Raw genomic sequence first — 12,309 nt, forward strand, 5'->3', positions numbered from 1 at the left:
CTGGGTCCTAAATTGTAATCACTGAACAGATGGAGGAATTGAGAGTTGGTATGAACAGTAGTTTCCCCAAAGTCCCACACAGCTAGTTGGAGGCAGAAGCAGGATTTCAATACGTGTTCAGAGTCCTTCCACCATGTGGTGTGGTTACAGCTAAATGAGACAAATAAAGCATGGGTGAAAGAGGAAGTGGGAAAACTGGGCTTTGCTGCCTCCATGAAAATGAATGAGTGACTCAGAGATTTCTGACAGTAGGACTCATGGTTTGTGTAGTCAAGGTCTGTAAATATTTCAGTTACTAGATTAAGGAGATTTTTAACTCAACAGCAGAAGCTTGCTATCAGCCAAAAACTGCAATAAGCATTTCTTTGAGCTGGTATATAGACATACCTATGAGAGCAAGGTGGCCTCTCTGGATGATTTACACAGAAAACCAAATGTAGCTGAACCTCATTTATTTGGAAATTATCTATACCATCAACTCACGCATCGAACACACAGCAAAGAATCAGCAAATAAGTAAAACTCTGTGAATACTCAAGTAGATATCATAAACAACAAAGAGTAAATCTCATGCACCGTAGTTTTATAACATTCAAAACACCCTCAAACCCTCAATCTCTTCATTACTGCATATCTGGCTTCCAAATCTATTGGAGCTTACAAGAACTTCTTCATTAGGATTACTGAAAACAGGAAGAAATAATGTCTGACAAGAAAGGATTAGACCAAAAATAGAAAAAGCAGCTGTAAGAACGCAAACATGTCAGCATCAATTCAAATTATGGTCAGAGACCCTCAGTAGATCCTGGGGATTACCCTTTGTCAACTGAAAAAAATTGCACAACTTAAAAGTTGAGAGTTACGTGTTATTCAGCGGACATTCTGAGGACTTCAAGCTCAGGAGACAGGACTCTCAGATCACTCTGAGGGATTGCTCCAAAGAGGCAAGGTGGGGAGCCAAGAGATAGAGGAGTTTTTGTAACAAAGACCAGGTAGTCGGAACATCAAAAGATTACTGTTAACTAAAGAAAACCAGATATCTCAAATTAAGGAATTCAGCGCTTTTATATTTATGGGAAGATGCACAAGTCTGGGCTCACTGAAATCATTCCTTTGATTAGCACCTCAGCTATCTGGGGCCGATGTTCTGTGCTTTCTCATCCGGTGTCTCATCAGTGTTCACCGTCGTAGGTGGCTGCGGCAGCAGACTGTTAGATGGCGGGCATCCTGTTTCCATCCTGAGTTCCCTCAGGGCTCACCGTAGGGGAGGCTGTAATGTGATGGCTTGATGGCTGCAACATCCTTTGTTTACTGATATGGCAGGCGGCATTCTTAGTTCACACCTGTAATACGCTCATGCAAGAAAGTGGATGTTTTCAATGTTGACCCAGAGTCACCAATATAAGGTTAAACTAATTTGGGGCTACTTTTCTAAGTACATAGGAGGTATATAGTATAATACATTCAGTTGTATAAAATAACTAACATGAAAAAAGTGTCATTGCTTAAAAGGTAAGAAATCAGACATCTGGAAAACTTACTAGTTATGCGAAGTGATGCACGCTCAGAGGAGCTGGTGCCTTATCATTTAACTATGAACTTCAATTTCCAGCTCCAACTTTCACTGGAATAGGGGCAGGTGGCCCAGGTATAATACCCTCCTGTTGGCCTGAAAGAGAGAGAAAGGATAAACTCCACCATTGCAGGGACCCACCATGCTGCCTCACTCCCCACTTCCGGCGGTAGTTGCAGCACAGAGTACTGGGGGTGAGAGTAAATCTGCCCAGTCGGTCCTGACTCCCTCTCCTGATCAATGAATTTGGGAAGCAGGAACAAAGGCCCGTGCCCGTGGCCTTTGTGGAGTGGTGTCACCACATATATACTCTTCCCCCCAACACACCCACACAATCACATACACTCCACTCTATCAGGTCCTAGTTGTGAATGTCACAACAGTAACTAAAGATAATTTTCAAGTGTGTGTTGAGTAATCAAACTGACAGCCTTTTGTTTTAGTTCCTTATTCTTGCCCTACTCCAGTTGTGCTAAAAGTACCAAGGGGTCTGATAAAAATTCAAAAGAAGGCTGACTCACAAGGGAAAAAAAAAATAAAAGGAAGGGGCTTTGATAATGTCTTAACATGACTGAGTCAAATGTACTGCTTCTTAAGAGATGTTCAAAATGTTAAGTCAATTGTTTGTCTGTCTCAGTCATAGTCATGCTGACCCAAAGTTTCACAAAGCTGTTAAATGTCTTTTCAGAAGTTATAGATGCAGACTCAAGGAAGGGATTTATTGCATGGGGGCTGACTGTGACCTTTATTGTCAAAGGGACTAGGAGACTCGTGCAGCTTCTAATATTCCCTTTTATTTAAAAGAGAATGCCACTGTTCTTTAATTAAGAGAAACCACCATTCTCTAGTCATAGTATAGCTCTCACTAAGATATTTGCAAACACTCTGTAAAATGCTGCCTAAACACTTTGTGTTTTTCAGAGTTTTGACTTCTTTAATGGCCAGCACACCCTTGGCAGTCTGAAGAAGCCCTATGGACTCCTTTTCAGAATAATGTTTTTAAATGTACAAAACAAAACACAAAGGATTACAAAGAAACCAAATATATAAAAATATAATAATCAAAAAATGTATGATATAGTAATATATGTGCTTCTTTATTAATGCATTAAATAACAACCTAGCAGCAAGTCTGGTGACATTTGAATACTGATGAGGAGCATAAATGATAATTGCAGATACCTTCAACAACCATGCAGGAGATGAGAATACCTCATTTTGTTTCTATGGGAAACAAAATCACAGATGCCGATAAAACTTTGGTGCTTTGTTGCCAGTATTTATATTAGAAGGAAATGTTAAGTTTCAGTTAGAGATCAGTGAAAATGAAGATATATTTTCCCCATTTAAGTGTACAGACTCCCTGAGTTCTGTTCACAGGACCCTTGGACCCCCAAGTGAAGGACCCCTGGAATAGGAAAATCATTTTCATAAGATTATGAGCATTGTTGAGATAAAATTTCTTCAAATAAATATTTGTATACAAATATTCCCAATGCAGTTATGAACATTTATATTTTTAATTCTCAAATGGAAATGTCATTCATTCATTCATTTATATTCTTCCTTATAAACTGCCTTGTTCTTGAAAGGATTTGAGGCAAATTGCATATATACGTACAGCAAAATGTAATAAAATTACAAGTTTGTGGATGAGAAAAAAGAAAAGAAAAGGTTAGTATGAAATGTAAAAGGTGTTTTGAAGTAAAGTTAATATACAGAGTGCATGTGGGAAAGTTCTAGACCTTTACTAGAGTACAATGGCAAACTTGATTCTAAGTTTAACTCTTCAATGTGAAGAGTAACAAACAATTAGTTATAGATTCATGATCACATCTCCTGAGATGCCAAACTCTTTCTCTACTAAAACTAGAGAAAAATTCTTCTATAGGCTTTGCCTCATAATGACTGTCTTAGCTTGAGCTGTTATGGCAAAATACCATAGACAAGTTGGCTTAAACAACAGACATGTTTTTGTCACAGTTCTGGGGGCTGAGAAGTCCCAAATCAAGGTGCTAGCATGGCTGGGTTCTGGTGCAGGCTCTCTTCCTGGTTTGCAGATGGCCACCTTCTTGCTGTGTCTTCACAGGGTGGAAAGAGAGTGATTTCTCTCTTTTCTCTTCTTCTCTAAGGGCACTAATCCCATCATGAGGTTTCTACCTTCATGACCTTTGAAAGGCCCATCTCCAAATACTTTTACATTGGAGTTTAGGGTCTCAACATCTGAATTTTGGGGCAACACCATTCAGTCCATAGCAATGATGCACTGAGGAATGAAATTAACAGTACTTTTGAAAACTCCCCTTGTTTTATTGGGCTATTTCTTATAATTTCTCAGTGTAAATTACTGACATATGTTTCTACTGGCCCAACTACATATAGAAATGGATTTTAAACTATCTAGTGTAAATTTTTTAACCTTTTGGAGGTATAAAGTATTATTATTTATTTACTTTTAGTACCACCTCCTTGGAGATACTTATTCTTGAAATGCAGATTAGTGATTATTAATTTTTACATGTCATGGACCACTTTGAGACACTGATGAAAACTATAAATGCAGACACACATTAAATTCTGCATTCAATTTCAGGGAATCACAGACCTCCTGAGTTCTCAGTACTCTGAGAATAAATAACTCTGCAATATAGAGTAATAGATATGCCTTTAAACATATTATATAAATATTGTTTACTGTAACTGAGCATTTGACATGGACTGAGAACCAGCCAGTTGGATTTAATGCTCTTGGCAAGCATGGGAATGCAGCTATTCTATGATGCAGATTAAACAAATGCTTTAATAACTTGGAGAATAGGAAAGCTGCAAGCACATTTAACTAAATACAATGCTAATATTTCAAGGTTGGAGGGATGTCTGGATCATATAGCCTGAATTCTTGTACCCAAGATTCTCATGCCCCTTGGAAACATCACAAATCTCTAGCTACCACCATTTCATGGTCCCAGGATGACGACCGAAATATGGTCACAGTTCCCAATTCCTCCCCACAACCCCTCCTCCCATCATTTATCATAGCCCAGTTGAGACCAAGCTGTAATGAGAGAAATCAGAGATAAACAGGGTGGATCCAGATTTTGTAAGACCCAAAGCTTATACAATTTCGAGGGTCCTTTTTAGGAAATACGATACAAACTTACAAAGTTGTAAAGAAACTCAGTATTTAAAAGGCATGACAGAAATGACAATAAATTTCAAAATTTAAAAAGCTGACAAAATACCAGAAATAACACATTAGTCAGAAAAATAGGATCATCTAAAAATTAACTGCCTGACATATCTCTAAAATCCTTTCCCTCTACATTTTTAGCTGCATGTTTTTTGTTGCCTCTTCACAAGATAATGATTTTATAGTCATTTTTCTCGAGAGAACATAGAAAGATAATCCAGTCTGTCTAGCATAAGTTGATCAGAATTGTTTTTCATTTTTATTGATTGCTCAGAAAAACCTCTTTTGCCTTCACAGTTTATTGCTGGTAATGTAAAATTTTATGATTTCTCTTTCAAATTTCTTTCACCTGTGACCTACAAAATTAGGACGAATTCCCCCCAAACATACTTCTGGTTCTGTTCATTAGAAACCCTGTTTCCCTCCACTACCCATAGGCACAGGGAGACACATGACCTGTTTACATTGTAATATGATCTCTGGTCCTGAGCCATTATATCACTGTGCCAGGTGAATTGGCCAATGGAAAGTAGAGCGTCACTGGAAGTTATTAGCACACTTGACAGCTGGCTATAACCTAACTGTACAAAGAAGAGATTGTAAGAAACATAAATATATCCTCGTAACTACAAAGCAGGTATATCCCTCCTTATATGCCTGCTGTTTGAACTCATAGGCCACAGCTCACCCTAGTGAGAGTTTTTTTGTTCTCCTCTCTCACAGCCTACTCCAAGGGCTGTCTCCGTATGGCTGTGGCTGTCTTTGCAGCACCTCCATAGAACCTTCTAGTAAGATTCCTTATAAGATTCCTTAGAGTTCAGGCTCAAGAGAGCAAGGCCAAGAAAAGAAGAAGGAGGAAAATTTTTCTTACCATATCTCAGAATCTCAATGTTTCCAAGTTTGTAGACGTGGGAAGTATATGCCCTCTTCTGCGAAGATCTCATTCCCAGTTGCAGGGGTATGATCTTACCATAGGCCCCAATAAGACAAATATCTCAGAACACACCAGCCTAAGATCAGAATGGGAAAAAGCCACTTGGAACAGTATGGGATTTATTTCAATTCACGGATGAAAGGGTGTTTAAGGCCATAGACACATAGACCATAGCATGTGGCTTCAGTGATTTTAACCTGGAAGATCTAGAACCATATGATCATTTCAACGCTAAAACTCTTAGTACAGCACACATGGACTATTTTAATTGATTGATGTAATTTTCTGGTGACTGCCCCAAGATAATTAGCTACAGAATATAGGCTTTGGTAATTGGTCGAGTTAACTTGTTTTATAGATATATTGACTATAAGCAGATTACATGAGAAGCTAAGTCTAACAAAGATCCTCACTTTGGGTTTAGAATTGTTGATCTGTAGTCTTCTTTTCAGGGCTCAGGTATCAAGGCAATTTCTCCATTAAAGCCACTCCTAGCTTGCAACAATAAAAGCTATTGTTTTCGAATACAAGAATTCTTATTTTATTACGAAGGGGAGTGTCTATTTCATCCAAGAGAAGAGTGGGTTGTAAAGGCATGAAACGTCTGCTTCTTCAAAGCCTATGGGAAGCACCGTGTTTGTGTTTTTGACTTTGTATTTTTGGGGGAGTATCTACTTTGCTTGTTTAAGAGAAAAAGCCACTTCTCTCAATACCTATGTTCATATAAGTTGGAAATAAATATTTTCAGAGACTCAGTTGAAGACTCAGAATAAATAAGAACACTCTGCTTATGTTTAACCTAAAATATCCTCTGCTTTGGACTTTACCCACAAAGAGGTCAAATCTGCATTTTATTTTATTTTTTAATTTGTTTTACTTTTTGGCCACACCAAGTGGCACGTGGGATCTTAGTTCCCCGACCAGGGGTCAAACCCGTGTCCCCTGCTGTGGAAGCTCGGAGTCTTAACTGCTGGACCACCAGCAGTCTTAACTGCTGGACCACCAATCCCAGCTGCATTTTATTTTTAATGGAGATTCAGAGGAGCCGTTCTTTCCTTCTGGGAAGGAATACATAACACCAGAAACCATAGCAGGAGGAATGCCCTCCTCTAGGCATGGAGGCTTAGAAAATGAGCAGTGAGGTTGTAGACCAGAAGCGTAATACATCTGCATTAGCTTCAACTGATTTATAACAATTCTAGAAATGGGTTTTCATTTTTTAGGTAGTAATCCAACTATGAATTTTATAAATTATTCAGGCATAGAATAATGAGAATAGTATAGATTCGCAATTTTCAAAAGAATTAAAAAATGTTTTTTTTAAAGTCATGGAACCTTTTCTTTGAATGAAAGTATGGCCTGCAGTTCAAGATGAAACCAGTAAGTGTGGACTTGCCCAGTTCACCCAGGGTCTCTGCATCCTCCTTAGTCTCTTCTCCCCGCATAGAACTCTGCCTGCTGTTGGGCACAGAGCAGGTACCCAAGTTCATGAAGCTCTCATGGGAGGATTGCTTGTTCAAGGTTTCAGGAGGAGAACCACTGACAATAGCATTTTAAGGCAGGGATGATTCACAACCTTACTGTGAAAGAAATAGTATCTCCTGAGAACTTTTGGGGTGAATACTGCAATAGATAGAAACACTGGCAGTCTTTCTTCCTTTGATTACACGTGTGTGTGTTTGTGAGAGAGGCTGATGCTGGTAACCTTAGTAAGAATTACTCATTTTCTGTCGAAAGGAGAAGAGACCCTTAATGGTCCTTCATTCTTTAAAGGAAGGCCGCCCTCTCTTTCCTTTGCTCTCTTTGGGTTTGTGTCATTTTTTCCAGTTGAATTAACTGGGCACAGTCTGTTTCTTGAATGAACAAATAAAAATATCTTCTTGATTGGAGATGATATAATTGACTATAATAACTCATGAAATGTTTGGGAAGTTAAAGTTAAGCTGCTGGCTTAAATTTGCTTTGTTGGTAATAAGACGTTCTCTACAAACCAAATTTAAAAAGATATTTTGGGGACAATTTGAAAAATTGTTAAATCAAAGTGGTGTGTATATGAAATGTCATTGTAATATGTTTTCTAATATGACCTCAAAGTTTTTTCTAAGAAAAATTTTCTATAGTTCTGTAAAATAGAGCCAGATGATCCTGAATCCCACATTTTTCAGTGAATTTTGAGTGAAACAATCTTTGCTTTCAGTCATTATGTAGCTTTTTTCCCCAGAAGAACACAGAAATGTTAAACAATGAATATTTGAGATGGCACCAATCATTGAGCCTTATAAGTTATTGGTCTTGTTCTCAAAAGCACTTCTGTGCTTTATGTGCTGGTTTCAAATGCTGAAAATGTCCATGTGGACTTTTACATTATTCTGTACCCTAGGACCTCCTGCTCAACAACTGAGATAAGAAAAGAATGCTCTTGAGAGCATTAGGGTGCTGTCCAAAATCTCATATATGCCTGATAAAGTTAGTGGAATGTCAGGGTCTCTGCTGTGATTAAAAGATCTAAATGTGACTTGTCAAGTAGCTCAAATATTAGCTCTAATCCCCATTTGGGCAGAGCTCTAAGTTTAGGCTTTGTAGACCCAAAGCTGTATATGTAGAATATCCCTTGTTACGTTACAAATTTTCCAAATGAACACAAGAAAACGGAGCAGGAATACACAAGTTCAGAGCGGGTACCTCTGGAGTTTGGGCTTATGGGTGATTTTTGTTTTCTTTTATTAACTTTTTTTCCTTTGCATTTTAAAGTTTAAAACAATGCAAATATGTATTTTTTTAATATCAAAAACTTCATTTTCTAAAAAGTGGAATAGATGCTGTAGTTATTGGCAGAGTCAACCTTGGAGTAAGGACATGGTGAACAAGGGTCCTGAAGACACCTTGATCCTTCCAACACTCAATAATAGGCACCATGTCAAACGTGCCTGTCAACTTCGGGTTTAAAAATATGCTTATGGTAGGGGTGGGGAATCAGGAGTCTGCTCCTGCAAGAAGGACCAAACAACTAGAAATGAAGTGACTCTAGACCAATAGGGAAGAGAAGGGGAAATCTTCTTGTATAACCTGCATTTAGCATGTGCATCTCATCCTTCCACCCCTCCCAGCATCGGGCGGTGGGTGGGAGGTGGGTGGGAGGTCCCTGTCAGCCTCTTCTACTTTAATGTTCCTTTGTCTTTAAACCACTCATGCTGATATTTACGAATTAGCATTTTAGGCAGAATACACATTTTTGTCAGTGAGAGGTACAGAAGGGGAGTCTTTCTAGGTGCAGCAAGTTGACACAAATGAACCTGCAGTCATGGGAGTTTCTAGGGAGTGTGATGGAGCCTTAGGGAGGGCAGACATAGGTAAAATATGTGATTTTGGTTTCTGGGAGAAGCAGAATAGGGAATGGTAAAGCTGAGAAGGGACTTCTGTGTTTCGTGTTTGCCTGTCTTCTTTATATCCTCTTCTGTGGCAGCTTCTTTCCCTGGCCTCACATGCCTGGCCTCCTGCCGCCCTCTGGCTGGTCAAAGACCTACAGTAACACACCATCAAATTGCTCTCTTCCCCTTTCTTTTCTTTCTCCCCGTGCTTCCCTTCATTCTCATCAAATGTACATAGAGTTTACAGCACATCAATAATCAAAGCACAGAAAAGTTGGAGAGTCATGAACTTTACCTCCTTCATGCAGCTAATCATTTGGAATGTAGTCTCTTGAACCGTGTCAGGATGAGAGTTGGCCAACACAACTGGCAAAGTTAGGCTGCAGCCAACCAACCGCTAATGCACGTGTGCATGTCACAGCAGGGTCACTCCTGGCTGGCTGAGAGCATTTGGTGAAGAGCCAAGTAGCTTCAGAAAGGACTCAGAGGCATGACCAGGTGCACTGCATGGGGTCCAAGAACCCTGGGAAAGAGGGGCTAAACTTATCTGCAGTTTTGGTTTAGACATGGCAGCCTTGACTGATGGACAGAAGGCTTCCAAAAGGACCTGGGCTAGAGGGAGAGCCCTGGGTGCCTGGCAAAAGCTAAGATGAGGGATATCTGGCAGCATGGGAGGAAGCAGGGCTGTGGGTGCAGAGGTTCCTGACCCAGATCCTCTGTGTTCTCTACCCCTCCCTGCACAATCACTCTTCTAGGGTGTCTGTGGGTTCTGGAGGGAGAGAAATACGGTCAAAGGAAAGCATATGTCACTGTGGAGAGTCCTCATAGAAGTACTGATCAGAAACAGGTGTGTGTGTGTGTGTGTGTGTGTGTAAGTGTGTGTGTGTGTGTGCGTATGTTGGGGGGCGTGTCTAGAGGAGGTTGGGGGTAGTGCAGGCAGCCTCTGATGAGCAGTGGGGTGGCAGCTGTCCACAGAGCAGAGGATGCCAACCAGAGCTGCATCTTTCAGGGCAGTCGTCTTCATCTGTAAAATGGGAATAAAGACAGCACCAACTTCACAGAGTTGTGAACACTAAATGATTAATGCGTGTACAGCATTTAGCATATGCCAGCACGAACAAAGTGATAAACAGGGTTTAATAAATGTTGGCTATTGTTATTTTCATCATTGTTGCTTTTGTGAGATCCCATCTCTCTGCTTATCTTCTACTTATTTTCAAGCGGTTGCATAGTTTGATTTTATGTGATGCAATAAAATGGATTTTGGCAGTGTTTTTGTTTTTAATCAGAGAAATTACTTCTCGGGATGTAATAGAAAAAGGTTAGATTACACCTTAAGTAGATTGAACTTGAGCAGAGTTTTAAAAATGATTGTGGCATCTCCAAGTTGAATTTTTACTGAATAAAAAAATTAGGCACGAATGTCATTTTTTTTCTCTAAGAAGATCGTGGGAATAACTAATAACACTTGGTAGAGGTTAATATAGTATTTAAGGTAGTAATTTTAACAGTTTTGAACTCAATTTTAAAGACATAATTGGAATAATTTTCAATAGACATCAGTCTTTATTAGGAAATTACAATGATTAAATTAACTGCAGGCAGCTTCTCTTATTGTTATTTGAAGACAATAGGAGTCTGTTGAGGTTGGTGGGGCACAAAATGAATGATACATGTTCTATTAAAGACTTCACCGCTGAAACATTTTTCATCACTCTTCCTGTCTGGCTACAATTTATGTATTCAAGGTATAGTCTTCAAATGCAGCTTTCTTTACTGTATTTGGCCTAGAAAATGAATTCAAATGGAGAAGAATAATGCTTTTCCTAGGGCTAAGATATAGATTTTCCTTTTGAGGGGCTATAGAATTTTCTTTCCTCAAAAGAAAATGATGTTACACTTGCAGAACTCTGTCAAAGTTGAAAAGAGAATTTTGTTCCTTTTGTTCCTGCTTTGGGTATTTTCAGGATTCTGCTTCTGCTTCCTTATGAAACTGTGCACTGGACCAGGACAAGACTATCACTCTCATTATTCAGGCATTTGAAATTACTCTTTTCCTTTGAAATGAGATATTCAAATCATTGAGTGTTAGAGAAATTGTGCATGGGTGTTAGAGTCAACAGATCTTGATCTGTCCTCTCAGCATGAGGCTTTCTGCAGGTGGTAAAGTGGTTTTAATCAGTGGAAAATAGCACCCAATTTCTTCAAGATCTTCCCAAGCTCGAAATGATTTAGATAGTAATCTGAGTCTGAATACCACCCAGATAAGCATCTGCAGTCACATTTACCTGGACGTGGGTGGCATTGCTTTTTAAATTTCAGTATCACTATAAAAGTTGTCTGGCGTTTACCCCTGTCAGTTCTCTTGACTTAGAGGATGGGAAAACTTCTTTGCACTCTTTCTGGCTGGAATGTCTAGTTAGAGATTGATTCTGCTGCCTGTGATCAAGTTACATACACTGACACCCCAAATTTTCTTGATTTGGCCCTCAACTAAACAATACCAGGACTGTGAGGTCCAACAGTAAAAAGAAAAATTTTAAAATGAATTTAATATACTGTGAAGTTCTTGTACAAATGCTAATTACTACAACGTGAAACAATGCTGTTTTCACTGTTTTGGGAAGTAGAAATCTTGTTCCGGGGAGAAAGAAAGAGCTGGTTTATTACTAGGTACACTAAGTGCAAAGACAAACATGAACAGAAGTCAATGACTTGGCGTCCAATACAGCTAACATTCATCTACTTTTACATTGCTTCTGGTGAACTATTATAATTTCAAATCATTATAGTTGGAAAATATTTAGATAAAACATAATGTCACATTACTTTTCAATTTAAAGTAACAAAACTGGAACTTTAAGCCACACAGTGTGAACAATGTGGAGTGCAGGTTGTAGGAGAGAAAAAAAGATGTATTTGACATGAACATAGAGGGCTTTTTACTGCAGTATGATATTTACAGTATCTTTATACTTAAATTTTGGCCACAGAAGTAGTCTTACTGGTTATATACACTTGGATAGATTTCCATCCAAAAAGAAAAGATGATTAAAAATACCTACCTTGGGACTTCCCTGGCGGTCCAGTGGTTAAGACTTTGCCTTCCAATGCAGAGGTTGCGGGTTCAATCCCTGGTCAGGGAGCTAAGATCTCACATGCCTTGTGGCCAAAAAACCAAAACATAAAACAGAAGCAATATTGTAACAAATTCAGTAAAGACTTTAAAAATGGTCCACATCAA

General features: G+C 39.0%; 1 protein-coding gene across 2 annotated transcripts in view; it reads left to right on the forward strand.

The window, feature by feature from the left end:
- Positions 1–12,309, forward strand: part of IPCEF1 (interaction protein for cytohesin exchange factors 1) — a 208,364-nt gene that overhangs the window by 72,247 nt on the left and 123,808 nt on the right. The gene's annotated exons all lie outside the window — the stretch shown is intronic.

This window comes from Balaenoptera ricei, chromosome 12 (assembly GCF_028023285.1).
Source record: "Balaenoptera ricei isolate mBalRic1 chromosome 12, mBalRic1.hap2, whole genome shotgun sequence".
Classification (NCBI taxonomy): Eukaryota; Metazoa; Chordata; class Mammalia; order Artiodactyla; family Balaenopteridae; genus Balaenoptera; species Balaenoptera ricei.